The 5906-nt window shown below is 43.3% G+C and overlaps 1 long non-coding RNA gene across 1 annotated transcript in view; it reads left to right on the plus strand.

The window, feature by feature from the left end:
- The first annotated feature begins 3831 nt into the window (after positions 1–3831).
- Positions 3832–5906, plus strand: part of LOC113018415 (uncharacterized) — a 3608-nt gene continuing 1533 nt past the window's right edge. The window contains exons 1-2 of the long non-coding RNA XR_003271789.1: positions 3832–4082; positions 4166–4207. This is a non-coding gene — a long non-coding RNA (uncharacterized LOC113018415). The remainder of the gene's footprint in view (positions 4083–4165; positions 4208–5906) is intronic.

Genomic DNA, 5906 nt, shown 5'->3' on the forward strand with positions numbered 1-5906 from the left:
TGAGAGGGTCCAAGATGACAACTTTGGAATTCTACTAGAAACAGTCGATCATATTTGTTGTCAAAGCTGAATCCAGGGCAAACTACGCTAAATTAGCGTTTTTAGCTAGCAGCTACAATAAGCATAAAAGTTACCTTACGGCTATCATTTGTTAACATGACGCTTGTTCTTATAGGGGAGAGTGAGGTAAGATGAGCCAGTGGGTAAGTTGAACCACCCCTTGTATCTAGGTAACTGTGTACATGTTTTGTCATGTGACCATAAATCCAGGAAGCACTCATCATTTCCATCCTGCTATATTAAAGAGGAGCACATTGGAGAAGGGGTAAGTCTGTATTACACAAAAAAATGTTTTTTGCTTGTCAAAGTAAAATTTCTGCATATCAGGTAAATTGACTGTAATATTAAAACAAACGTATCTGTGTCTAAAATGATATATTATACATGTTGGTGGGTTTCTAAAATATAATATCATCTGAAGAAGTTTTCTAAAGATTAGCCTAAATTGCTAAGCTAGCCCGTTTTTTTCAAAATGGTGGCTATGGGGCAAAGTGAGCCAAAGGCTATGGGGTAAATTGATCCAATGGTTCAACCTACCCCACCATAAGGCACTGAAATTTATTTAAGGCTCTGACTTATTAAATAGTATTTTAGTTCAGTATACTGAACCCTTTTGTTGTATTTGTCATATGTTAACTATTATAGAAAAGATATCATGCCAAGGACCTACAGACGGAAGACCAGCTGGGGCTCAACACCCCTGGAGGAGATTGAAAGGGCAGCGAGTGAAGTCAAGGGAGGAAAGTCCATAAGATCAGTGGCTAAAGAAAGACAAATTGACAGGTCAACACTCAGGAGATATATTAAAAAGAGGGACACATAGGAGGTCAAATCGGTTGGCTATAGTGGAACAGCTTCAGCAAAGAGAGTCTTCTCTGAGGAGGTGGAGAAGGAGCTAGCAGAGCATATCAAGAAGCTTGCAGAGCAGTTCCAGATTTTTACCAGACCCTGTACGTGCATGTGGTTCACGAAGTGACCCCAACCATGCTCGATATGTGTCTCCCACTGATATTCTACCCTTACCCAAAAGTCAGCAGCCCAGGAAACAAACAAATCGAAAGCGTGTGAGGAATGTGGAAGAGGAAACAAACCCAGACAAAAATTGCAGTGGAAAGCAGCTCTGAGGAGAGTGATGTTCCCATCCCATTTGAAGACACTTCTGAGTACACTTCTGACACGCTGAGTTCCAGCGATGAAAGAAGTGAACCAGATGTCTCAGACCTGGTAGTTGGTGACTTTGTCATCGTAAGATTTGCATCCAAATCCAGGAGCCACCATTACATTGGCCTGGTTGACAGCTTTGCAGACAACGAAGTGAGTGCCAGATTTCTCAGAAGAATCCGAGGGATCACTAGCAGTAAGAAACCCACGTTTGTGTTCAAGGAAAATGATGAGGCATCTTTCCCACGCAAGGATGTGCTGAAGAAGCTACCTCAACCTCAACAGGCTGGAGGAACTGCAAGGAGGGAGCAACAGTTCATATTCCCCTGCAACCTTGATCATTGGAATATTGAATAGTTCTTTTGAATAAATGGTTTTGAACTGGTGGTTTGTTTAGAAACCACCAGTTTCCAGGTTTGTTCTCACAGGTTTACAACTGTTAAAATGGTTTTTTTCACAATATGATCAGTTTTACATTTTAAAAACTACATGGTCAGTTTGCCCCAAGATGGCTCAGTTTACCCACTGACTAGGTTCAATTTACCCCTAATCTGGGGCAAGTTGAGCCAAAGGAGCATTTTTTTTTAATAGGTCATTATTTTGGGCAGCGTCATCAGACATAGATTCTGATCATTACATTTGAAAGGAGACATCCTGAAATAAAGGAATATGTTATCATTCTATTTCTGTGTCATTTTTTCTCACATCCAGGGCAACATGAGTAAAAAGTGGCTCATCTTACCTCACTCTCCCCTACATGTAATACATTTATTACCAACCTGAGAGTTCATCCGCTGGTCATTCGACATGACGAATGACTTCTGAAGTCTTAATTCAGCTCAAGACGCTGTAGATTCCCGTCAGTAACACTTTCGGTCCTCTAGTAAAACGTAGTTCTATTAATCTGCGCTTGAACCGGAACCGGATGTAAGTTCCAAAAAACTGAATTTTGGAACTGAAATTGAATTGTAGAACTGAAACTGAATGGTGAGAAGTGAAACTGAAATTATTCGAGAGCTGAATTTTTAAAGGATAAAATGCAGTTTCAAAGCAAATCAATTCATTTTCAAACCAGAAATTCAATTTCAAATTAGACTAATTCAAATTCAGTTTTCAAAAGCATTTATTCAAGTTACAATTCAGATTCAATCTGAGCAATTCAAATTCAAATTGAACTTATTCAAATTCAGTTTCTGGTGGCACAGATTTCTGCCCATAGAAAAAGCTCAAGTCTGTGGATTGTCCTCCTGTTGCAGGTGTGTGTGTGCTGCTGCTGTCTGCACCGACTGTTTCTGCAGGTGAGTTGATGGAAGTGAAAACAATCAGTGAGACTCCAACAAGAACACAAATACACTTACTGTGTGTGTGTGTGTGTGTGTGTGTGTGTGTGTGTGTGTGTGTGTGTGTCCTCCAGTGTCTCTGTCTGTCAGTCCAAACCTTCAGCAGGTCTTCAGTGGATCTTCAGTGTATCTGAGTTGTGTTGATGATGGACAGACAGCTGATGGATGGACAGTGAAGGGGACCAGAGGAGGACCCACTGAGGACTGTGGAGCAGCTGCAGCTTCAAGCTTTGGGCGGTTTAATAGTTCCTCCTGCATCCTTTCATCTCTCACCCAGTCAGACTCTGCAGCTTACTGGTGTGAAACCAGTTCTGGACAGAGTGATCAGATCAACATCACTGTAACTGGTACACACGCTGCTTCATCTGCTGCTGCTACAACATCTGGACGTTTCTCTGCTCTCATTAACTCTGTTTGTCTCTGTTTGTCAGTTAAAGGTGTGATTCTGCTGATCCCGGCCCTTCCTGTGTGGACAGGAAGTGATGTCACTCTGCAGTGCAGCAATGGGAAAACAGCTGCAGCTTATTTCTTCATTAAAGGGAGTCCACTTGAACATAATCCTAAACCAAAGCACATCCTCACTAAAGTCCAGCGGTCTGATGAAGGTCTCTACTCGTGTTATACTGATATTCATGAACGTTCTCCTCAGAGCAGACTGAGGGTCAGAGGTCAGGACACTAACATCACTTCCTGTTTATAGATACAAACCAGCCTGGTGACCTGATAATGAACTGACTGAACAATCTTCATAATCTCTCCTGTAGATTCTCCTCCCAGTACAACCTCTCCTCTTCTTCTCGCTACTCCCTCCTCTTCCTCTCCACACTCTTCCTCCTCCCTTCCTCTTTATCTCCTGGTCCTCCCTGTAGTCCTGGTCCTGGTTGGAGGTGTGGTTCTGTGGAGGAAACAGAGAGGTATGTCTCACCTGGACTAACCAGGTAACCCCTTTAACCCGAGGCTCTCTGAGAGTGACAGTCAGACTTTACATTTGATGACCTACTTCCTGATTCTAACCGAGATGATGCTCAGAGCTACCAGCTAAGCTCCACCCTCCATTAAGCTTCGCTCATTCTGGAGGTGAAGGTGTTTGTAATGGTCGTGGTCAGCTTTAGTTGACATTTATCTGGTTTCACATAGATGATGGTTCAGCTGGAGACTCTGGAGTCACATCTTCATCTCTTCACAGAGCAGCAGATTCAAATTAAAGATTTCATGAAACTTTTCGGTCTGAGCTCAGAAATGCTGATGTTGCTCTGTGTGATGCAGGAGGTCGGGGAGCAGAGCTGTGGAGCTGTGGAGGTGACGGCTGTCTGAGACGGAGCGTCTGCCTCTGCTGTGAGTCTCCTTCATGTTTCTCCACATGTATTATCTGTGTTTCCACCACTGGAGGGCGCTGTGGGTTATTGATGTGTGGGAACAGCCAATCACTGCAGGCTGAATGCTTCTCTTTGGTCATGTGACCATTTGATCTCTGATCAGTGTGTTCTTCAGTTTCAGGCCTGTTTCTGCTGACTGCTGCAGGTGAGCTGATGTTCCTACACCTGTCTGTCCTCATCATGACCTCTGACCTTTGGTGACCTTTAGTGACCTCTGTCCTGTTGCAGGTGTGTGTGTGCTGCTGCTGTCTGCTCTGACCGTTTCTACAGGTGAGTTGAAGGTAACAGGAACTCTGAGGTGATGTAGGTGCTCTGTGGTGGCTGCTCCATCATCATGTCTAACAATCCTCGGAGTCATGAAACCGCCGCTTTTTCTTCTCTCCTTTATCTGACTCACCGTTTAAAGCTGATAGGCTGGCAAATAAAGCTTCTCTGTTCTTGTACTTGGATCAGCTGATCAGAGGAAGACACAAAATAATGTTCACTGCTCAAGCTACATTTCTCCTTTATTAATGTATTGATCAGATTTATATATGAATTATATCTTTGATTAGGAGTAAAGATGATTTATGACTAGCACATATAGAAAAAAGCTGTTTTAGCACTCTGATCATCTTTAACAGAAAAGGATGGATGTTGGGATCTTCTCTAGTCACAGGCTGGAAATTTGCCCTGCATGATGAGTCGTGTGTTTCCAGCAGCAGGGTCTGAAACTGCAGTTAAAGTTCTGAGACTCCGCCCATAATGACCTAAAACCATGTGTGATTTAGATGCTACACATCTATCCTTCAGTATCATCTCCTCGTTCACCTCTGGAGTTCTTCTGTCCTGCAGCTTCATTTCATTGTACTCGATCACACCTGCTTCATGTTTCTGTCCTCAGACTCCCAGCATGCCCCAGGGGTGGAGGTGTTTGAGAGGGCGGAGTCTGTCCTGCTGTCCTGTCAGGTACCAGCTGATGTTTCCAGGAGTGCCACACCAGGAGTGAGGGACCGCGATGAGTTGAAGGTCCCAACAGTCCACATACGTCTGCAGAGCGGAGTAGATCTTAAAGATCAGAACCATCGCTGCTTCAGTCGAACATCGATGAGAGTCGACGCTCTGCAGACTGGAGACCTCAGCCTCACTCTGAGAAACCCCACAGTCTCTGACAGTGGTAACTACATCTGCACCACCCGCAGGGCTGGAGACGATCTGAAGAAGATCCATGTACAGCTGAAGGTCAAAGGTCAGTGGGGAAGATCCAAATCCAATTTATTTATACAGCACATTTAAAAACGGAAGGTTTGCCCAAAGTTTTGTACAGAAACAAAGGAGTTAAACACAAGATAAAACCATGACGCTCACATAAAAATATAATAACACACATAATAAACATATCAACTCACACCAGTCTGAACCTTTCAAAAAAAGGAGTGTGTCTAATATTTAAAGGCAACGTATTCCAACGTTTGGGGGCCATAATTGAAAAGGCTCGTTCTCCTCTACTTTTTGGTCTAGATTATTGGACAACCAAAAGCAGCTGGTCATAAATATAAATCATTATAAATCAGCGTTAGCACTTTGAAATTGATTCTGTCATGAACAGGAAGCCGACGAAGAGAGAACAGGATAGATGTTACACGTTCATGCCTGTGAGTACCAGCCAAGAGGCGGGCAGCAGCATTTTGAACAAGCTGAAGATGTGCAATAGATCAATAGGATTGAGCCCTGGGGCACCCCACAAGAAAGGAGGGCTGGTGGACTCAAAATGTTCAACTTTAACACTAAACGTTCTGCACCTCAAATATGAGCAAAGCCAATCCAGTGCTGCACCTTTGATGCCAACCAGGTGTTCCAAACGAGAGATAAGAATATCGTGGTCAACAGTGTCAAACGCTGCAGTAAGTTCTAAACGCACCATGATCACAGGACTTGCACAATCATTTTCTAAAAGATATAATTAAAAACACGTAAAAGTTCTGTTTCA

This window comes from Astatotilapia calliptera, unplaced genomic scaffold (assembly GCF_900246225.1).
Source record: "Astatotilapia calliptera unplaced genomic scaffold, fAstCal1.2 U_scaffold_8, whole genome shotgun sequence".
Taxonomy (NCBI): Eukaryota; Metazoa; Chordata; class Actinopteri; order Cichliformes; family Cichlidae; genus Astatotilapia; species Astatotilapia calliptera.